Source organism: Platalea leucorodia (genome assembly GCF_965183815.1).
Source record: "Platalea leucorodia genome assembly, chromosome: 3".
In the NCBI taxonomy this organism is placed as follows: Eukaryota; Metazoa; Chordata; class Aves; order Pelecaniformes; family Threskiornithidae; genus Platalea; species Platalea leucorodia.
In genome coordinates this window covers 115,412,686-115,437,301 of record NC_138825.1, presented here as the reverse complement: position 1 = coordinate 115,437,301, position 24,616 = coordinate 115,412,686, and positions in this window count along the sequence as shown.

Sequence of the window (24,616 nt, the reverse complement as noted above, 5' to 3'; positions counted from 1 at the left end):
AGATGATTTTATCACTTATGGGAGTAAAGGCAGCTTCGTAGTTCTAACACAGAGGTCTGGCAGTACAATACATCAGATTTTATGAGCTTGGCCTTGTAATTGCTGAAACAACAAATGAGGGATGAGACTAAACAGCAAAAATTACCAGAACTCCGTGTTCTTCTTGGTCCTGCAGCAGATGGTGAACTTCGCTGAACACTTACCTTTAACTGCTTAGAGCTGAAATGCCAGGTTAAATACATGACGCATGATTGTGGTTTTTCTGATATGATTTAGGTGCATTACCTACATGCCGGTTTTGTGGATTCAGTCTGACTACTTTCCAAAGCCACACTGATTAGATTTTTTTTTATAAATCTACTGTGTTGATTAAGTGCAACAACCCTTTCCAGAACCGAGAAAATTTCAGACAGATACAACTTAGTGATTGCTGGAGACAAAATAGCTAAACTTATCATGCATTGCAGAGGCCATTTCTTCAAACTTTTCAGAAAATTCAGGAGGTACGAAAGGTCAAATAGCTCTTTGGTGCTCAGCAAAAGGAGTAACAGATTGCACTGGCAAGCCAGGCAAACTGGGACACTCAGTCTTTTTATGCCCCTTAAACTGGGACAATGTGTTTCAACTGAGGGCTTGTTATCAGTGGTGATCAACAAGTTTTCTATTGTATGACATCTATATTTAAGAAAGAGATTGGAATAACGGTTATTGGTTTGTTTTTTATTTGAAAATAATATTAGAAAATTAGAAAATGTAGGCAATAAACAGAGAAAATAGTCTCATGATATACATTAGGGCTCCACTGATCAGGAGTTTATGAAATGTTAATAGATGCTGGATTTAGACTGTTTGATAGCTATACAATCCTATATTGTATATTGTATATTGTACAATCCTATATTGTAACACTTGATAATATATATTAGCTTCTATTGCTGTGTGAAGAATCTCCTATACTGTATAATACTTATGTGTGTAACAAACTTGAGATACATATCAGTATTTTACAAACTTGTTACCCGTTCTTCTTATAAAACTTAATATGAAATACAACTGCAACATTGTCATTAAAAAAGGAGATGGGGTGTACATACAAAGTTGGGGAAAGGGGGTGGGACACTGAAGCTAGACTACCTGAAGATGTTCTGTCATGAATTTCTACCACTATAAATGATTTTTAACATTTCTGAAACAAAGAAGTGCAATATTTTGGAGGCAGTGAAAGATTATGCAGATGAAATGGAATTTTATGTTTTATTTCATCAGAATGTTGGAATTCACAGGAGTTGAACTCAATGATCCTTGTGGATCCCTTCCAACTAGGGACACTCTATGATTCTATGATTCTGTGTTTCTAATTTCCATCTATTATAAGCATACTGGATGGGCTAGGGCTACCCAAAACCAAAAGGTAACCTTTATTACCCAGAAAGTGAGAGGGACAGAACCAGAAATACACTGAATTCTGTTACAGATATAAAGAAGCACACCAGGGCTAGTGATGAAAGCAAAGTGGCATCATACACAAAACTAAGAGGTGGTCTGAGAAGGGAACATTGTATAGCACGTGGTGCACAGAAAAGCTCTGCCAAGAGATTGCCATCTTGGTGGGAGACAATGTGGGAGAAGAAACCAGAATCCCAGTGGGAAATTCAGGGGCAATTGCAATTTGCAGAAGTTGCTGTGAAAAGGGCAACGAGTTCTCCCTCATGCACAGGAGGGCTAGAGAGGCTATTGTGAATCATCTTCAGCACACACATGTTCATAATTCTCTGCAAGACCTGTCATACCATGTTTCTGACAGCTTGTGGGATAAAAATGGTGTAAAAATTGTCCCAGTAGGACTGCTTGTATTCCACTGTGGACAAGGGGTCTCAGCCCTGGGGACAGAGACAAGAAAATAGTCCTCATGCTTGCAGGCCTCTATGTCTGAGTGTTGGAGTTCAGACACTAACAGTGTTTTGAAACAAATTTAGGTAGCACATCGATAAAAACTGTGTGGAAGTTTGAGAAGAATGAAAGGCTTAGTGACCAGTTCTGGAGGAACCAAGAGCTCTATCATCCCTCTCCATCCCATCAAGTTAAAAACTCTCATTCATTCTCTGAATTCCAGGAGATTGCTAGCAAAGAGGGTGAGAGCAATTCACAGCTGAAAGTATGCGAACTGTAGAGTCCTGTGAAGCATAAAAATGTGAGGAAAGATCAAAGCTTTTTTCATGAGACTTTTTTTTTCTCAATAGAACTCCTCCCTTAGAAGAGTCGAGTTTTGTTCCTTTGCCTTATCCCATGTGTTAGAAGTGATAAAAGAAAATGAAAAACATGAAAAACCAGATCTTTCAGGCTTTTAGTTACAAAACTGGAATCAGAATTTTTTGTGACAGAACTGCTTCTTCCTATGTATTTATAGGCCATCTGACACAATGACTTCCTTGGCATAAAAAATAAGATGAATCTTCCTATCTTGGGCTGAACAAGTTTGGTTACAGTGCCTCTGTGCTGAAAGGGCTTTTCCTCCTGGACATTTCTCATATAAAAACAGTATAAAGTTTGCATTACTACAATGTAACTAAATGGCTGAACAGAAAATACCTGTAGAAAATCTCTCTGGAAGGTTGTGTAAGCTATGACTTTATGCCCTATTAAGCCTTCAAACTCATGTGCTTTGATTTTTTTTTTTTTTTTTAAAGAACCTAAAAAGAACAGAAGTGGCCCAAATTCTTTCATCACCTCCTTCTGGATTAGGACTGACAGAATTCCTTATAAAACTGGACTTGTCACTTTATGACTTTTTTCATTCTTCTTAATAAGAACAGCTTCTATAGTGAGCTCAGAGGTCCTTTAAGTGGGATAAAAAAGATGGGAGAAAGATAATGAAACTATAGATATGATATATATAAAAAACATTTTTCTACATTAGAGGAACAGAGGTCCCTTTCAATTGGTTATTTATTTTTCTGCTTTTTAAGTTGAAGAAAAACAGATCTTTGTTTCTAAGCTGTTGTCTGGGGGAGGGGAAACAAGCTGCAGTTATTTATTTGTGTCTTTGCTATGGTGGGAAAGCATCTTCCGTACCAAGCACAGGCGTTTCCTCTAGTCTCCAGAGGAGTTCAAAGATTATTTGTTTTCTACATAGCCAGAATTCATCAGGCAAGAGGAGAGGGGAGTAGGTTATAGTACTTGCTGCAAAATAATATATGTGCAATCTACAACTACCTACAGCTTAAGACTACAGCTACAAATTGCAATCAGATTATAGGAAAACAAATAGGCTAACCGTTCTCTGCGTCTGACAGATCCTGGGTAGAAAAAGAGGCTCTGGCAGTTGTACCCTTAGGGCCAATGCACATTTTCACAGGGGTCCTGGAGGAAATCTGTCTGAGCACTTTTCTGGGACCATCAATGCAGGCTGTAACCATGAATGATCAGTACTGCCTTTGCTTCTTCAGCTTCTCTTCTCCATGCTGTAGCTGCCTTTACAGCTCTGCTTTGAGAAGATAGGCAGAGAAAGTGCAACAGTGGGTATTCTTTATGCTTTTTTCTACTTATTGGTCTTATGGATTGTGGTAGCTTTACTCCGGATTGTAAAAGCATAAGTATAGTTTCAGTGGAGGTGCTTTCTTAAGGACAGCTATATCAAGGAGATCTGAGACTCTGGAAATGGCAAGCTCAGAGCAGTGACTAACAATAGCTGTGATTGTTTACAAGTGGAAGACAATATTTTTGCTTACAAGTGGGTTGCAGGGTTTCACAAAAAGCTCTCTGTTTGTGGTGGTCCTGTGAGAAAAAAAACTGAGAATCTACATGGTGTTTGACTTCTTCTGTACAATTAAAACTTTGCACTCAAGGTGTGACGAAATGTAACTGTGGGTGTGCATGACAGACAGCTCTTGGCAGCAAACCATGACACGTACCAGTGAGGGCATGCCATTGCTTTCAGTTTGGGCGGTGGGTGGAACAAGAGGAACATACAATATGTCACTTGTGACTTCAATAATTCTTAGGGAGCATCATTGCAGTTTTTCCAACTCCTTCCTGACCAAACAGGCAAAAGCAGCCTGCACAGTAATTCCTGCTCCGAGCAGATTGACTCTGACAACGGCGGTGAGCCCCAGGTTGCCATCTCTCCTTGTAGATATGTTACCATACATTGACCTGACTTCAGCAGCTGGTGCAGAGGAGAGGGCAACCTTGAATTTTGAGATAGAATGTTCAGTAATATCTGGGACTTGCTTTTATGTTTTAGATGCCAGTGGCTCTACATGGCACTGATTGATACAATACCTGTATGGGATAGGGGCAGTGTCTAAAAATGTCTTCCAACCCCGGCTCTTCAAGATTTGAGTACTAATATTAGATTAAGCAATGACAGAGAGTTTTTTCAGTGCTTTTTCAATCTGATAAGGAAGCATTCAGCTCTTGGAACTTATTGCCATCTTTCCTTATTTCTCCCAGATCAGCTCATTTATATTTACAAATTCTCTTACTTAGCCTCTTGATAACTGCATCTGTCTCTGACGATAAAGTTGGTTTGCAGAACTGGTTGGCTCAAGGCAAACCGAATTAATGAAAAAGATTTTGTTTCTGGAAACTTTCACTATTGATGATTATTTTCTGCAGGTCTATTATGTTTACACTCATTTAGAAAGACACGATAAATGGGACCTCATGTTGCCATAAATTTTTACAGTTGTTATCTGGCAGAGAGACACTGAGACAGAGCTGTTGCATTCTAGACTCTGCAGAAGCATCGGCCAGGGTTACGTCTTTCTGGAAAATGTCACACAGCACTAAACCTTGGGGTGCTGTGTATAAAATTTTCATAAATAGAGGTTAATAATTCTCAGTTGAATTTCTGAGATACAGCACCATACAATTTCTGAGTAAAACAAATATGTGATGCATGCAAAACTGAAGTAGTACTCAGAGCACAATGAATAGCTTTTAAAAAAAAAATAATATCACTGGAAATTTGCTAGTGTACCTTATGCAGATTTTCTTACATTGTTGCTCCTAATATATAATGCAAACATCACATTTCAGCATAAGTACCCTCATTTTAGTATGTATTTATTAAGACTTCCCCCTTAATTTTCTTGTAGAGATGATCAGTCAATGTGATTGCAATACCCAGTTCATATCTTTTGACCTCTCTAGAATATGATGAGTAATTTCTTTTCCCCAGGATTTCCATGACTTCTCTCAATGAACAGCTAAAGTTTCTTCATAACTACCAACAGTTCAATCTTTAATACTGGACTGGTTTCAGGACATGGCAAAGTGCACATCCTGCAAACTGTATCCAAACTGAGTCCCAGTATGTGGAGCAGGCATTTATTTAGGCCCTGGGGTTTGTAATGGTCTTCAGTTATACAATAAGCACTCTCTGGAATGAAGAATTGCTTCAAAGCATCACTTTCCCTGTGCAAGAGGCACCTCTCTGGCTAAAAATAAACACACAAACCAGGCAGTTTTAAATAGCTTAAAAATAACACTCTTCTGTTTCTTCCAAGCAGAAAAATTATGTAAGAGCATTGCAGCTGAAGTAAGGTAATTGTATCATATAACAGGAGCATGGAAGGTAGTCAGACACCACAGTGATAAGGGCCATGTAAGTATACAGAATAACAGAATCATAGAATTGCTTGGGTTGGAAAAGACGTTTAAGATCATCAAGTCCAACCGTTAACCTAGCACTGCCAAGTCCACTGCTAAATTATGTCCCTAAGCACCACATCTACCTGTCTTTTAAATACCTCCAGGGATGGAGACTCAACCACTTCCCTGGGCAGCCTGTTCCAATGCCTGACTACCCTTTCGGTGAAGAAGTTGTTCCTAATATCCAATCTAAACCTGCCCTGGTACAACTTGAGGCCATTTCCTCTCATCCTATCACTTGTTACTAGGGAGAAGAGACCGACCCCACCTCGCTACAACCTCCTTTCAGGTAGTTGTAGAGAGCAATAAGGTCTCCCCTCAGCCTCCTCTTCTCCAGGCTAAACAACCCCAGCTCCCTCAGCCACTCCTCATAAGACTTGTTCTCTAGACCCTTCACCAACTTTGTTGCCCTTTTCTGGACACACTCCAGCACCTCAATGTCTTTCGTGTAGTGAGGGGCCCAAACTGAACAGAGTATTCGAGGTGTGGCCCCACCAGTGCCGAGTGCTGGTGGGGTGATCAGTGCCGAGTGGATGATCACTTCCTTAGTCCTGCTGGCCACACTATTCCTGATACAAGCCAGGATGTTATTGGCCTTCTTGGCCACCTGGGCACACTGCTGGCTCATATTCAGCTGGCTGTTGACCAATACCCCAAGGTCCTTTTCAGCCAGGCAGCTCTTCAGCCACTCTTCCCCAAGCCTGTAGCATTGCATGGGGTTGTTGTGACTCAAGTGCAAGACCTGGCACTTAGCCTTGTTGAACGTCATACAATTGGACTCATCCCATCGGTCCAGCCTGTCCAGGTCCCTCTGTAGGGCCTTCCTACCCTCCAGCAGATAATACTCCTGCCCAACTTGGTGTCATCTGCAGACTTGCTGAGGGTGCATTCAATCCCCTCATCCAGATCATTGATAAAGATATTAAACAGAACTGGCCTCAATACTGAGCCCTGGGGAACACCACTTGTGACCAGCTGCCAACTGGATTTAACTTCATTCACCACAACTCTTTGGGCCTGGCCATCCAGCCAGTTTTTTAACCAGCAAAGAGTCTGCCCATCCAAGCCATGAGCAGTCAGTTTCTCCAGGAGAATGCTGTGGGAAATGGTGTCAAAGGCCTTACTAAAGTCTAGACAGACAACATCCACAGCCTTCCTCTCATCCACTAAGCGGGTCACCTTGTCATAGAAGGAGATCAGGTTAGGTAAGCAGGACCTGCATTTTATGAGCCCATGCTGACTGGGCCTGATTACCTGGTTGTCCCATACATGATGCGTGATGGCACTCAGGATGATCTGCTCCATAACCTTCCCTGGCACTGAGGTCAGGCTGACAGGCCTGTAGTTCCCCAGATCCTCCTTCCAGCCCTTCTTGTAGATGGGCATCACATTTTCTAACCTCTAGTCAACTGGAACCTCCCCAGTTAGCCAGGACTGCTGATAAATAATGGAAAGTGGCTTGGTGAGCGCCTCCGCCAGCTCCTTCAGTACCCTTGGGTGGATCCCATCCAGCCCCATAGACTTGTGTGTGTCTAAGTGGTGTAGCAGGCCACTAACCTTTTCCCCTTAGATTATCAGGGGCTTCATTCTGTTCCCCGTCCCTGTCTTCCAGCTCAAGTGGGTGAGTACCCCGAGAACAACTGGTCTTACTATTAAAGACTGGGGCAAAGAAGGCATTAAGTACCTCAGCCTTTTCCTCATCCTTTGTCACTATGTTTCCCCCTGCACCCACTAAAGGATGGAGATTCTCCTTAGCCCTCCTTTTGTTGCTAATGTATTTACAGAAATATTTTTTGTTGTCTTTTACGGCAGCAGCCAGATTAAGTTCCAGCTGGGCTTTGGCCTTTTTAATTTTCCCCCTGCACAACCTCATGACATCCTGGTAGTCCTCCTGAGTTGCCTGCCCCTTCTTCCAAAAGTCATAAACTCTCCTTTTATTCCTGAGTTCCAGTCAAAGCTCTCTGTTCAGGCAGGCCAGTCTTCTCCCCTGCTGGCTTGTCTTTCAGTACATGGGAACAACCTGCTCCTGCAACTTTAAGATTTCCTACTTGAAGAATGTCCAGCCTTCCTGGACTCCTTTGCCCCTCAGGACTGCCTCCCAAGGGACTCTGTCAACCAGGCTCCTGAACAGGTGAAAGTCTGCCCTCTGGAAGTCCATGGTAGCAGTTCTGCTGACCCCCGTCATTACTTCTCCAAGAATTGAAAACTCTGTCATTTCATGATCACCATGCCCAAGATGGCCTCCAAGCATCACATCAGCCACCAGTTCTCTGTTCACAAACAAGAGGTCCAGTGGGGAGCCTTCCCTAGTTGGCTCCCTCACCAGCTGTGTCAGGAAGTTATCTTCCTGATAACTCTGCACTCCTTCCACAGTCCAGGAACCTCCTAGACTGTTTCCTCTCTGCTGTATTGTACTTCCAACAGAGATCTGGTAAGTTGAAGTCCCCCACAAGAACAAGGGCTAGCAATTGTTAGACTTCTCCCAGCTGCTTATAGAATATTTCGTCTGTCTGTTCATGGTGGTTGGGTGGTCTATAACAGACTCCCACCATGATATCTGCCTTGTTGGCCTTCCCCCTGATTCTTACGCATAAACACTCAACCCTATCATCACCATCTTTAAGCTCTAGACAATCAAAACACTCCCTAACATACAGGGCTAACCCACCGCCTCTCCTTCCTTTCGTATACCTTCTGAAGAGTTTATAGCCATCCATTGCAGCACTCCAGTTGTGCAAGTCATGCCACCATGTTTCTGTGATGGCAACTGTGTCATAGTTTTCCAGCTGCACAATGGCTTCCAGCTCCTCCTGTCTTTTCCCCATGCTGTGTGCATTGGTGTAGATACCAATGGGTTATTGATCCCACCACATTTTTGGGGGACAAGCCCTAATTCCTACGTGACCATTCTCAGGTGCTTCCGTGGTTTCTAAGACATTAATAACCCTTGCATCTTTGCTGCTGCATGTATCTCCATCCCCTGCCTCCACTGAGACGGCTAACTGAAGGACCTCACTAGCACGCCATCCCTCAAACAATGATGTTCTGCCTGCAGGCTTATTTCTAGTGAGCCTGGTTTTATGCCTTTCTCCCTTCAATAAACAGAACATTATAGAGACTGCACTAAAGCCCTGGAAGAGGTGTTCACTAGGTTTAGAGGATTTGAAAATGGCAAGATTCTGAACTAGTAGCAGGGTCACACTTTAGTAAAACTTTTCATTACCCTTTCCAATTACCCAGGAAAATTAGTGGAGAGATTTGCAATGTAAATACTATTCCACAAATAGTGATGAATCATAGCTGTATGACTGATTTAACATGTTAAAATTAATAAAATATATAGTTTAATACTGAGGGAAGATGTTGTATCTTAAGAAACCATAAAAAGAAAATTCTGTGATCTCCAGAAAGAAACTTTGCTGGCCTAGAATGAAAATTATATCTTTGAAAATTATAATCCTGATGTAGAACCAGCTTCCTTCTCTGCTACAAAATCTGAAGCATACTGCGGGCGCCATGTTAGCTGCTGCATCCACACCAACAACCTGACAGCTTTTCTGATCTTAAATACTGCTTTCAGAAAGACTCCGTCACAGTTTGTTTATATCATGGTAATATCATGACATAACCCAAATCTCACAGCTTCCCTTCTAGGTATAATACACTCTGATTCACTTTTTAAATGTTCCTGTAAGTATATAAGGATGTGAATGTGTCTGCTGTATGTTCCTATCTGTAAACTCTTTTTCTGTTGTCTCCTAGCTTGCAGCAGAGATTCAACACAGTTCTCACAAATTTTGCTGTCATATTCCTTGCCTGACATCCACATGGAGCTCAAGGCATTAATTAACTCATAGAACTTAAATTGCCTGTGATGTCTTCTTACTTCGTTATGCTGTGCTCTCATCCAAACTGAGCATTCCCCATGTAATTAGAATTTAAACTGTTACACCAAAATGCCAGAGTAGGTGCACTGCACAGGTGGTAAGTAGATGCCTATCTTTCATTTCTCCTGAAAATAAATCTTACAAATGGCTGCAACATTGCACTTAAAATATTCAGTCAAGACACTATTTTATTTTCAATGTCTGCCTGATTAACACTTTGACAGTGTTAAGAACAGGACACTGAAATGAAATATGCATAATATTACTAACTACTTGATGCAATTCAGTTTATGTACATTCTTTATTCTGTTTACTTTCTTCTACTTAAATTCCTTGAAAGGATTTAAATGGTACTTTAAATGACTTGCTGCTTTTCTGCCAAGTGTGATATTAAGCCAGCTATATCTCAGCAAATCTGTGTATCAGATGGGAATCATGCAGCAGCCTTCCTGTGCATTACTGTAATATTTCTTCACAAGAAGGTCTACTTAAACGCCAGTTCGGATTTCCTCTATTTACTGTTTAATACAGTTTATCATTAAAATTCTGTTTCCTCATATGCCTCACTGCACAGAATGGATAAATGCTTTAAGGCATTTGCCTGTATTTGCATTGATTCGGTTGATGTAGGAGTATTTAAATATGGACAGCCTACATTAATAAGTATCACTATATATTGAGCATTTTCTTTATAATCGACTGATTCTTGTCCAAGATATTGCAAATAAGGTGCTTCTTAATAAACATGAGATAGCAGACAGAAAGAGGTAGAAAGAGACAAAGGCAGATAGCAGGTATTTAAGAGTAGTAATGATTTAAAAGAAATATAACTAGGTGTCACTGGGAATTCCATAAACAAATTTCATCTTTCTCTTTGTTCGGGTAAATGTTGAAGAGGAGAATTTTTTGAAAGGGAAAATACAGAACAATTCCACACAGTCACTATTGAGAAGTGCCTGCCAAAATCACAGGTAAATTTTGACATTTTCCTTGGTTAAATTAACTTTGTGAGAAAATCTTATTTTCCTTCATCATTGCAGAAATAATATCTCCTGTGAATAACACTGTTGTGCCCTTCTCACCCCACCATTTTTACAAAAGTGGGAAGGGCAAAATTACTTCATTTGCTGTTTTGATGAGAAGCAGTCTTCTGTCCTCAGGGAAAAAAAAAAGGAAATTTTGAGCTTTTTACTAAGATGTCGTCTAGTTGTTTTCAGAACAGTCCAATTTTATCTTCAATAAGATTTAGAATATTTTTTGTCTATGATTTTTAAAGGGATCTATGGTTTCAAGAAATTCATAATCAATAGGCTAGGTGGTCAGTGGTTTTGTGATCCTTTCTATTTTTTCTTAAAGATCTTGCTTTTTTAATTTTCTTTGGCAGTGTCCTTGCATGACCTCACACAGAAAGGAAGATAAATCCGTCTTTTAGAACTGCCTACTCGCAGTTGTGCTGTCAATGCACATCTCAAGTTCCTCCAGCCGCAGTTTGATTTTTCCTTTCCCTGTGTTAGCTACTGAATTTTCATTGGCACTCTGACTCTGCACAGCTTGAGTGACTTATGTGTTCTTTTCCCCTGTAAGCTATTTTTCACCTGCGCCTTCTTGTATTAATTGCCAGTATTGTGTTTTCATGCTCCAATTACTTGATTTTTTTCCCCAGAAACTTTCATCTATTTTGTTATCCAGTTTCCTCCTTGTGGCATTCATTTGTACATTTTTCACAAGCTAAAGCACTAACTACAAAGTTATTTCTCTTTCTCCATCACACCTGATATGTTTTTCATGTTTTTATTTTCTTTCTCTTTTTAAAGTCTGTGTGCTAGTAGACTGTCTTTTCCTGCATTTGGGTGTACTGGGGTTACCTAACAGATCGCAATCTGTTTTTCAGTCCTTAAGAAGTCACTTACCACAAATAGCAAATCATAACATCTAATAAGAAATGTGTTGCTTCCAGCCTCTTGAGACAGCTATTAAAGTTTTCCCATAGCACCCTATTTCTGAAGAGGTCTCAGGCTTACATGGCAGAGAACCACTGCATTCCCCCATCACTAGAATCCACAGGCCAAGGGGACATTTTCCTTCCTGGGTCTTCTGATGCAAGTCACAAGGCTACATGATCACACTGAGCAGAGACTGCCTGCAGCCCTTCCGGGCTCATGAGCCACAAAGTCAGCTATATTCTATACTGGAGAATTATTATGTGGGTACCCATACATCAGTTAGATTTATTGTCAAGGGCTCTTGGATTCTTGACTGAGTAGGTCTGGTGGTAATACTTCAGTGGAAAGACTTCAACCTCTTCATTGCAAAAGGCTAGCATAACGCTCTTCTGCTCTTTTAGTCTCAACACAGCGTCGCATAGAAATACTGATGACGGGCAGGTATACCTTAAATGAGGCTACTCTTCAGGCACAGGTTTTCCAGGCTGGTCAGAAGATAAGCTGACTTGAATACCCAATGACAAACCCCCCACCCTGTTGCTGGCCAACAGCCCCAGGTGGTGAAGACCTTCTGGTCAGATATAGCTTGTTGCAACTTAGCATCAACACCCAAATGTCACTAGGTTTGTAAAGAGTCTCAGTCTGGATGGTTTTGCTATGTGTCGTTGGCAAGATAAGGGAAGAAACCTGCAAAATGTTAATCAATAATGACTAATAAAGCAGCTGCTTCTGGACACCAAGCAAGCTGTTAAAATCCTTCAAATGCAGTTGTTCTGAAAAACACCCAGCTTACACAGATGAGCAAAGCTGCATTCCTATTCCTGCTATCAGGGTGAATAGTGATTATCCTATTTCCACTTGCTACTTTTAAAATCCACCTCCTCAGCTGTGGTATTTCTAGCCTTGTGATTAGTACTAGAATATGACAAGAACATGGATGCCCTAATTCCCTGGCACCAAACCAAACAATATTGATGGCATTTCTGAAATGCAGTGACTCTAGACTACTGCTTTCCATTATATATAACTGCCTGCATGGGTGTTTAATACTTTCTTCCAGCCTTTAAACAATAGGTAATCTCAAAATAAAGGTGTAATTTGCCATAATATTCCTCTACTCAAATCTTTTAAGAAACTGTTGTGAAGGCATATTTTTTAGAATAGAATAGAAAAGAACAGAATAGAATAGATTATTTCAGTTGGAAGGGATCTACAATGATCATCTAGTCCAACTGCCTGACCAGTTCAGGGATGAACAAGTTAAAGCGTGTTATTAAAGGCATTGTCCAAATGTGGCTTAAACACTAACAGGCATGGGGCATTGACAACCTCTCTAGGAAGCCTGTTCCAGTGTTTGACCACCCTCTTGATAAAGAAATGCTTCCTAATATCCAGTCTAGACCTCCCCTGGCGCAGCTTTGAACCATTCCCATGCATCTTATCACTCACTGGATCCCAGGGAGGAGATCAGCACCTCCCTCTCCACTTCCCCTCCTCAGGAAGCTGTAGAGAGCAATGAGGTTGCCCCTCAGCCTCCTTTTCTCCAAACTAGACAAGCCCAATATCCTTAGCCTGTTGTCAACCAGCACTCCCAGATCCCTTTCTGCAAGGCTGTATAATCTTCTCCATAATTTTTCCAGGAACCAAGGTTAGACTAACAGGTCTGTAGCTTCCTGGGTCTCCCCTCACACCCATTTTGTAAATTGGAATAACATTGGCTGGATTCCAGTCAGCAGGGACTTCCCCAGACTCCCAAGACCTGTGGCAGATGATAGAGAGGGGTCCTGCCATAACATCTGCTAGTTCCCTCAGTGATGTCTCCATTTGTAAAGAAACTTAATGTAGACCAGTAGAGTAGAAAACTTCTAAGAAATTAAAAATTACTACAGAAATTATCAGAGTGTTAAGGTTGTGTGAAGAGTTTATTAAATATCACAAATATGAGGCTACTGCAAAGATAAACACCGTGATGTGTAATGATAGGGACAGAGTGACCCCAGAGCATGCTCACCTGTGTGAGGTGAGGCTGTATCTACAAAATGATGGATTTATTCTGGAAAAAGTGCTTCTAACTCAGAGACCATAGTGAAGAAACAAGTCAACTTGAAACTCCTATTGCACCTCTTAGGCACTAACAGAATGTTGTGATCCCTTATTATGTAATGAATAATTATTTGGTATAAAATGGATTTGGGAAGTATAGTATTTCCTTTCTCCATAGCTTTGCTAATGTCTTCTGTCCTTACTAAGAAAAATAAAATAAAATAGAGGGTGAGCAGAAGAAGAATGAAGCACACCTTTAGGTAGGTCTGAGAAAATACCTTATAGAAAGACTTAAAGACCTGAATCTGTTTAACTTATCTGAATAAGACTGAGATGGGAACTGACTCAATTAGATATTTATGGGAGAAAATAACAAGCATAATACTATGTTGGCCTGTGAAAATAATTGTAAGTGATAAATAAGTGGTATAGGGTCCATTTTTTAGCACTGAGACTAACAGGCAGAGTCTGGCCAAGCCCATACTGTTAAACTCTTTAGGCTTCCAATATAGGATGATTGCATCCAAGCTGCCTACTCTCAAAGTACTTGGATTGTGCCTGGGAACAGCTTGGTTATTGGTAGATTTGGTGAGGACCAACTAGCACTCTGCCATTCTAACAAGTTAACTGTGTGAGTGATGAAATCTCAGAACCTGTGCTCAGGTAGTGGCATCATTTAATTCACTGGTAGAGACAACCTTTTTTCCCCTGAAATTTGGGCCCAAATCTATTGTGACTGCTTCTTGGGACTCAAAATGTATTTTCACATTTTTTTATACGCACATATTTTGATTTGGTGTTATCAAATATAGTCTCACCTTTTAATTGACAAGTCATATTGAAACTTTCAGGGGAAAAAGTTTTCTAGCAATTTCTCCAGTAATTCTTGTTTTTAACCAGAGTGAGGAAATTTAACAGTTCTCTCATAAGCCTAACCTGGTGCTTAGGAATCCATGAAATCATTTCATCCCCTTTTTTGATGCAGGGAGATCTTCTTGGCACCAATAAAAAAGACAAGAGAAAGAATACCAGTCCTCCTATGGGAGTAATTTTGGATCATATCTAGCCTTTAAATGTACTTACTGGGTATTTGCTTAAAAAATACAGTTTATTTAGAAAGTGGTTTTAATCTGCAGACAAGGTTCTATGTCACTGCATCAGCTACTGACTGTTGCTGAGTAACAGCAAAGAAAGCAGCTCACCCTTCGCTGCAGGATCCTGCATGGTGCTGCTGAGCTATTTGCACTTCTAAGTTCAATGGGATTAGAATGTGACGTGAGGTTCTGGTGTACGAAGTCCAGCTTCTGTGTGCAAGGTAAAATGGAAAAGCTTTAGAGTTGTAAATGGAGTAGCTACACCCCACAATCCTTGTCGATGAGGCTGTGCTGCTCACAAGTGCAGCTGGCACTGGATTTGCACCAATATGGGTATTGTGGTGTTTGATATCTCACTGTCTCATTATCAGTAAAGAGGCCATTAAGAGAGAACAGAGACTGTTCTGCCAGGTGGCTCCAAAGCTGACAGATTTGCTTTATTTAATAAGTAGGAAAAATTACTTTTGCTGTTCAGAGAATTAGGAAGGTGAAAAGGAGGCTTTTTGCAGTCAGAGGTGAGATACTTCTGTATTAGTGTTCACTAAAAGCAAGGAAGAAAGTACTTGCCAATGCAACATAGAGGTGCATGGTTTTTGGCTGCAGGGCATAGGTGTGTATTAGTCATGAGAGACAGCGCACTTGAAAGAGCAGGCAGAAATGTTAAAACAAAGGGAAAAGAGGGAACAGCATCTAAAGGAGGCGATAAAAAGAGACTTCAGTCACTTATCAGAGAAATGGTAGAAAGCGAATCAGTGGAGGGGAATGCACAATATACCATTTTTCAAACTCAAAAGTGTTGCTCAGTGCCTTAGGTGCCCTCACCTTTGGAAAGCTAAGGGACTTAGGAGGACCCTGGGAACTACCGACCTGTCAGCCTCACCTCTGTGCCTGGGAAGATCGTGGAACAGCTCCTCCTAGAGTCTATGCTAAGGCACATGGAGGACAGGGAGGTGATTTGAGACAGCCAACATGGCTTCACCAAGGGCAGGTCCTGCCTGACCAACCTAGAGGCCTTCTATGGTGGAGTGACTGCATCAGTGGACAAGGGAAGCGCCATAGATGTCATCTATGTAAGGCCTTTGACATGGTCCACCACAATATCCTCCTCTCTAAATTGGAACGATATGGATTTGATGGGCAGACTGTTCAGTGGACAGCAAACTGGCTGGATGGTCACATCCAGAGGGTAGTAGTCAATGGCTTGATGTGCAGATGGAGGTCAGTGACAAGTGGTGTCGCTCAGGGGTCCGTACTGGGGCCAGTGCTGTTCAATATCTTCATCAATGACATAGACAGCAGGATCAAGTTCACCCTCAGCAAATTAGCAGATGACACCAAGCTGAGTGGTGCAGTTGACACACCTGAGGGACGGGATGCCATCCAGAGGGATCTGGACAAGCTTGAGAAGTGGGCCTGTGTGAACCTCATGAGGTTCAACAAGGCCAAGTGAAAGGTCTTGCACCTGGGTCGGGGCAATCCCTGGTATCAGTACAGGCTGGGGGATGAGGGGATTGAGAGCAGCACTGAGGAGAAGGAATTGGGGGTACTGACAGACGAAAAGCTGAACATGAGCCGACAATGTGCTTCCGCAGCCCAGAAAGCCAGCCGTATCCTGGGTTGCATCAAAAGAAGCGTGGCCAGCAGGTCGAGGGAGGTGATTCTGCCCCTCTACTCTGCTCTAGTGAGACCCTACCTGGAGTCCTGCATCCAGCTCTGGGGTCCTCAGCACAGGAGAGATATGCACCTGTTGGAGTGGGTCCAGAGGAGGGCCATAAAAATTATCAGAGGGCTGGAACACCTCTCTTATGAGGAAAGGCTGAAAGAGCTGGGGTTGTTCAGCATGGAGAAGAGAAGGCTGTGGGGGAGACCTTATTGCAGCCTTTCAATACTTAAAGGGGGCCTACAAGAAAGACGGGGATAGTCTTTTTAGCAAGGTCTGCTGCGACAGGACGAGGGGTAATGGTTTTAAACTAAAGGAGGGTAGATTTTGGCTAAACACAAGGAAAAAATTTTTCATGATGAGGGTGGTGAAACACTGGAATGGGTTGCCCAGAGAGGTGGTAGATGCCCCATCCTTGGAAACATTTGACAGGCTGGATGGGGCTCTGAGCAACCTGATGTAGTTGAAGATGTTCCTGCCAATTGCAGAGGGGTTGGACTAGATGAGCTTTAAAGGTCCTTTCCATCCCAAAGCATTCTATGATTCTATGACTTTTAGCTGCAGTTCTATAGCCTGCCTTTTCCTTGAAGCTCTGCATTGTTTCACCCAGCCTGCTGAGGCAGTGATTTTCCCTTGTTGCTCTTATGCTCTTATTTTCATGCTGTTATTCTCAAGGCCTTATTCCTGCAAACCCCAACAGCACTGTTATAGAGGGTTCTTTTGGGAAACAAATTGCTCCCAGCATCAGAATCACTCTTTTCCTTTCCCTGCCTTTTGGTTGTAGCTTTTGGGTTATGTTATGGGGACCCAATAATATGCAAGCACATACCTTATCAATGTCCCAGTCTGCAGCACCAGCCCCAGGTGAAAGCATACGCCACCCAGCACTAACAGCACCAGAAGCAACAACCAATAAAAGGGTCAAGTGGGTCCTGATGAAAATTATATAGTCCCTATGGAAAAAGATTGCTGGGGTTTGCCTGATGCTCTGGAGAGGAGCCCAGGGGAGATGCTCATTGGGGATGCCAATTGCTTTTATTCCCAGATGGCCACTGGTGAGAATTTTCTTTTTTCTTTTTTTCTTTCTCTTTCTCCCCCTTACACTTTATTTTTCCCTGAAACTGACTTTACTACAGGGTTGATGTATGCCATCAGCCAAGTACCCCACTAATAAATCTTTGTGCATGTAAGCCTATCTTACAACACAAACATATGCTTAGTGAAGATTTTCAAAGAAAAACGGCATTGCTGTATTTTTAAAGAAGACAAAACCCAAGATGTTTCAAACACCATTTAAAGTCTCTTTCAACAGGAACCTTTTCTAGCAAGCCAAACAAAAGAGCCTTTCAGTGCTCTTTCAAATCTGATACCTTTATCAACGTTACTGTTTGCCACTAGCTTAAATACCTGTGTTGGGTGGTACAGACTCCTAGGAATCCCAAGGCTGGAAATTAATGTGATGGTGGCCATCCAGTCCCTGGTGGGGAAGACGGATCCACTACGTGTAAATAATGGGATAGAAAGCTTCCTGAAGAAGCCAGAATCTGGCAGATGTAATTGGCTGTGGAATAAGATGCAACATCATTAGTGGAAGCGTTTGTGAATAAGGAGCAACCACCAGGGAGGAAAGCTGCCTTCAGGAGTTCTTGCAGCTTCTGCTAAACAACCTGCTTGAGAAATGCAGAGTAGCAGTCATGGCATTAGAGTTGGATTGCCCTTTAGATCTCAGAAGAAACACTCATGAACCTGTTAATGATGAGAAGTTGATGGCTGGATGATATGGGACCCTGCCCCACCTCCACCTAGAGACTACTCTGTGTGAAGCAGCAAAGGAAATAAGAAGCCCCAGAAGGTTCCCCTCTCCTCCCACTCTTCTTCCAGCTTTGTGTAGACCCTAAGGAGCATGTCAAGAGGTAAGGGCCCATGTGTATTGGAAATGATGTGCTGGAGTCCTGTGCTTAGTAAGCCCATAGCGCCCTCAGGGAGGACACTCCCCCGGCTGACAAAAGCACTAGGTAGAGGAGTGGGAAATCTTCATTAATATTGAGCCACCTGGTGCTCAATAAACACCGATCTGGACAGCTACTGCTGCTATTGTTTCCAAGAAAGCCTACCATCTATGTATTCATAAAGTGTCATTTTGAAAGTGTCGTGTGTGGCGGTTGGTCTGGCTAGGGTGGAGATGCCAAAAAGTGAGGGTCAGGTCTGTGTGCACGCTTGGATATGAAGGCCAAGGTGCTTGAAAAGGTGCTGTCAACTTCAGAACCATTCAGCATCTACCTGAATTTTGCCTTGTGCTCCCTTATTTGCTGCTATCTTGAGAGCTGCTCTCTCACCAGTACAATTAAATCAAGACCTGGAACATTTCTCATGCTTATGCAGAGTTGTTTTGAGTCACTGCATTTAAAAAATCTTCTATAGCAAAACAAACATTACCGTGTCACTTATTGAAATAATTTGGGTTTAAAACTGAATTCAACAACAAAATTTGTTTCTTGTGCAGCAATGTATGTCTGGGATAAATCACTATTTATAAAGAAGCTTGTAAAAACCTCTCTTCTTTTTCACACTCATTTCTACAAGGAAGGCCAGACTGACCCTCCCTTGCTGAACAGGGAAAGACCAAGTGCCCCTTCTGAGGTTCTTCCTGGAACCACTTTCTGATTGTCTTATTCTGCTATCATGTGTACAAATGTAACTCCGGAGTTGAGGTCATGGTAAATATCCTGAATTTCCATCATTTCTCCTAAAATCAAAACTCTGTGTTTTGTTTTGGTAAGAGCGTCATGCTATTCTAGAAGCTAGGTTGTTAAGAAAATAATGGAAAAATTGCATCCATGTGGAACTTCTCACACATTATTTTCTATTGTTTACTTAAAACAAAGTATATTAAACTGCCAGCATCAGCAGCCTCATATTTTTTTCTTTATATGAATAAAATATGAAGAAGAGAAAAAAAATATTTCCCATCATACTGTTGAAGGGCAAGATGTGAAAAACCTGGCAAATGCTGAACAGTTTCATAAAATTATTGAATAACTGCTGAACAATAAGTCTGGAAAATAAAGGTAAAGAGGTGCAATCATGTAAGATAGAGCTCCATAAAATGAAAACTAAATATATATGCATTATTTCCATCACGTGAGAAGTATTTTTAATGATAAAAGCAAGCAGAACTGTCAAACTTCAGTAAAATGACATACAATTATGCTTCAAGGCACACATACAATAATGGAGAGACAATCCATTTTATAGCAAGAAGTTTAATTTTTTATATTTTTTTTTCTCTTTAGTAGAGTATGTGTCAGAAGATCTTAATCTGCCATTTGTTCTGCCTCCCTAGAAATCCTTTCCCTGCTATGAACTCCAGCAGCAGCTGGTGAAAACTGATGGTCCAGTGCATCTTTCAGTTTTTTTACCAGCCGGCACAGTCAGTCCCAATCTCTTCATTGACAGCGAATTAAAGAACTACTGTAGAAGAATAATAGCTTTGTGTCTGATGTCTGGGACGGCCTGCTCATAATCTGACTTTCTGACACTAGTGACTTGCTGCTTCTGTCTGTGCTGTACCTCACCAACAAATGGAGGAAAACATGTACTGGCTCTGATGCTGGATTTATTCTTTCTTGGTGTCTATAAAGCATAGGGATGAAAAGCACTGCCCATATACTAAGAATGAGCTTGGAATAAATTTTCAGTTGTTAATATGGGCCCTGTTTTTCTCAGTTTTACTGCTCTGATGACAATGAAATTCATGTGAAAGTATATACAGCAGCAGCAGGAACATGTCAGTTCATTTAGTAGACTGAAAAAAACAAATCATGTTTTTCCCTGCTGTTTCTACAAACAATTTTAGGTTTTATTTTGATGACAGTTCAACTGCATATGGCCAGATGGGATTCCATTTGTGGTTTGTCAATACAATTTTGAATTTCTCAGCTACTTTAAAATGAGAAGTTGAGGGCTAATTCACTGCTTGCAAAAGGGGAATTCACATGTCTATAATGACTTTCATCAAAGAGCTTATCATTGTGGGACAGTTAATAAAGATCACTTAAGGACCCTTCACATGACCCCTTTGAGGGTGACATATTAATATGATAAGCCCTTGGCAGATGAGGCAAGTAGGATGATAAAATTCATACACGCTGTGCAAAATCAGAGGTTCTGAAAGATTCATTTTTGCATTCTGCATTCTCAAACCTCTGACTTAAACCAACTGACAAGTGTGCTCATCCAGAACACTTTAGTGAGGAGAAGATTTTGGCAACATCACCTCTGATACCATTTTTTTTTAAATTCCTTTACCTCTATTCAGTCAGCTAACAGGTTGAAAAGCAGTAAATCACAGAAGCTCAGGTGACATTCCTAAAAGTTGTCAGCTCTCTGCATACCAACTTCCCACTACATTCTCCAGGCTTTATATCTACAGGTATCAGTGAAAATAAAATCTCATGGAAGGAGAGTGAGTATTCATCACATTTCCAGCTCTGAAAATGAAATATCAGAGGGAGTTCTGTGGAAATGTCAAGAACGCATGAGAAAAATTTCAATGTGCTAAGATCTTGCATTCATTTGTGTTAGTTTATTTGAATAACTCAAACTTGAATGCTGTGCCCAGAACCTAGACTCTGTTGCAACTGATGGGGATAGTGGAATTTCTATGGTAAAACCCTTAATACCACGAACACAAGCCTGGAAATAGCCACACTGAAGCCAATGTTTCTCCTACAAGTGTGCACTGGTGATGCATGATCAATATTTGAACACATGCCAAAGCCCAATGCGAATCTTTACAAAATTCTTTAAAATACACTTTAAATCTGGCACAAAGTACCTCAAAGGTGTAACTATTTTAGTGATATGCCATAATTTTAAAAAATTATAAAAGAAGGCAATCTGCCGATCAATGCACTTGACATCCATCCAGAAACAGTCCCATAGATCAGCACCTGAAAGGACTTTGAATGTCTGTAAAGGTAAAGTAATACACACATAACTATGTGCGCAGAAGAAGGTGTCATAACCAAAAGAAAATGGAAAAGAACAACAAGAACAACAGAACTCTGGTTGCACAATTTTGGCTCCCAGAGAATAAAAAAACACCTTAAAAACAGCTACTGCCAATAAGCCAGGATAAGTAATGAGAGATTTGTGTCATCATTTTATTAGCAAATGCAAATGATTTCTCACCTAGCAGAAAAAAAGAGTCACAGAACACGTTGATTCCTACACAGCAGCTATAGAAAAGGGAATGTGTTTTAGAGAAATGAGAATGATTTTCATGATTATCAGGTGAGTTGCCTCTTAAATTTCTTTTTCCCCAGGGGTGCATTCCTTAGGCCAGGGATCCAAGTTCTTGCATTTCCTTCCCAATGTTTAGATCCAGATGATCTAACCACTCTGTGTCTGACCTGGTGGATACAGGAGCTCATCTTGGGTCCTAATCCCACCTAAAAGATATCTGGAAACATGACACAGCCTTTTTCTGCCACATGCTCTCTTTTATAGACAGGAATGTGATGCCCAGATAGGATCCAAAGTGGCTAGTAGGTATGGATGATCAGTGGACCAAGAATCTCAGCTATGCTCTAGCATATATGCAAGTCGGATAAGACAAAGATTTGGCTCCTGGTCTCAGGCCTCCCAGCCTATGTAAATGTTGAACAGTCGGTGGTCCCCAAACTAATTTACTCACACATCTTTGTAGTGACAAAAGCATTTTCAAAATAAAGATTAATTATCCTCACATTTATGGTTTTGCAGCATGTACTGAAAAGAATTACTAGAATAAAAGTGCTAAGTAATTACTAAATACTCTTGGTCTAGTCTGTAGAGCATGTGTAAGAACCTGTTTGCCAAAGTAACTAAAATTTCTGGCTTGAGAAGGCAGGTTTTAATATCCAGAAAAAAGCTCTGGTTTGGTGCTTATTTGACCTACACACTTTTTAACTTCCTGGGTACCAACACTCCTCTCCAACACCAGACTGAAGGTCTAGGCTTCACTCTCATCTTGCTTTTCACAAGCCTGCAAGCTTAAATCGTATTAACTTAGTGCGACTTGAGTTGGGACTTCTCCCAGATAATGCTTCCTCTGTTTTGTTCCCTAAGGAAACTATGTCATTGGTTTGCCTTTTCCACTAGTCACCTCTAACAAGTTCTTGGATTCAGGCAGTACACTAGAACATGAGTTTACAGAAATTCTCCCCTTTCTCACAAGGACAGATAAATGCTTTGCCTTGGAGATAATCTTAACTGTCCAATGCAAGCACCACAAGCCGTGATAAAGGATATACCTTAATATGGATATTGGAGCTGTGTGATTAGGAAAAGAGAGGAAAAACATGTCTATTTATGGTGCAGTGTAACAGTCAAGTGATAGACTTTATATGAATAAGAAAGAATGACTAATGCAAAAAATATTCTGAGTTTTCCAAAGGAAAGTGCCAACCAATGACACCAGAGTGAAGCACAAAGAAGCCAAATTTGCTTGAACCTTGAATGGGGCTATTTCCATTATACCACTGACTCTCTGAGATCCAGTTTTTGAGGAAGAACAGGCAGATAGTTCACCTTGGACAGCCAATTACACCCAATAGTGTGAGAGCAAAATGCTATCATATAAGAGGATGAGATTTTATACTCATTCACCATACAGTCACAAAAGAACCTGTTCTAAAATTAGCAGTAGGCAATGGAAGTCTTTACAATGATTGTAATGTTGCTTATGCCCTCAGGCTTCAGTTCAACAAAATAGTTAAGCACATGTTTAACTGCCATTAACATCAATTGAGACTGGCAGGTTTTAAATACAACCCTAAGCTTAAGAATAGATTGAAGCAGCTCACTGAAGCAAACCTTAAACTCACTGACTCTGAGAGTGCAGAAAACTGTTGGTTTTGTCTACCTCTTACACATTCCCACTTATAATTTAATACTTTTGTTACCTACAAAATACGTGATCTCACACCATGCAGTTCAGATCACAATCTTCAGAAGCCCAAAGTATAGAACTAATAAGCTAGATTCAATACTCTGTTCTGGACTATTTGCAATTCTAAGTCAAATTATGGCAATGAGGGGGGAGGGAATTCAGCTCTCCTCCATTTTATTGAAGATTCATTCCTTTTTAGAAGTGCAGGAACAATCCCAGAAAAGTCCATCAAATTGACTGTCTGCTAGCAATTGCATCAGTTTGCTTACCTGTTTTGATTTCCTAATTTTATGGGAAGGTTTTTGGATTTAATTTGCCAAAGGTACATAAGAAAAAGGTTAGTGATACTAAGTTAGAAAAAGTTTTAGATATTCATTTGTACAAGTTTTCTCTTGGGTCATTGCTATTCACCCCTCTCAGTCTGTGACATTTTTATTGGTCCTGGGCTCTGAACACCTGATGTTTCTTATGTTTTACTTTTCTCTAGCCTGAGAGGTCAAGCAGAGCAGCATTTAGATAGAGCACTGAGGTGCAAACCTCTTGTAATAAGGTTTCTCTCCTTCAGCTTTAGATTGCACTACTCTAGAGGTTTTACACCTTTTTGTAGAAGTGAGGGAGTTTCCATCTCTGCTACTTCCTCAAGAACAACTTCTGAGAAACTCTAGTGCAATATTTGCGTCTACAGCAGTGAACAAGGGAGAAGAGTAGAGGTGATTGGAGAGAGTCTGCGAAGAGCTAGGAATATCTTTTCTTGGCTCTGAAAAGAGATACTCTGACTTGGGTAGGATAACACAGTGGTACAATCCTTGTCTGGGTAAGGTCGTCACTTGTCCAGATCTATTTTAAGGACCATTTGGTCCTTAAGGTCTGTTTGCTTGCTTTTTCCCTTTAGGTATGGTATAACCATATATATATATGGTTTTATATATATATATATTAAAAAATATATGTAGAGAGAAAATACAGATGTTTCTTCAGAAAACCCATTCCTTAATGTATTGATGAGCAGCCTCATTAATTTGTTGCTTTCAAATTTCTTGAGGAAAAAGTGTCATCATATTTTACCAACATAATCAGTAGAGAGGGAACAAACTACTGATATTTAGACAAATATTTCCTACTCAGCTTCAATAGGAAAACTTTTTTAACTGTTGTCTTAGAAGGATCTTAAAGTTTTTTCTCAGCTTTCACTTTTTAACCCCTTTCATGTTTTGTGTTGCCTGTGTTACTACCTCTAAGCTTTTGTTTATCCCTGTACAAGGAAAAAAAAAACAAACAAACAAGGAAATAATCTGTTAACACTCTGGTTCTCATTTTAGAGGATTTGCTGGCCAGTGAGTCAGCAACAGAAACAGCTGTGTTCATTCTTCCTTTCTTTGTAAGTGTAATTTCTCTCTCCC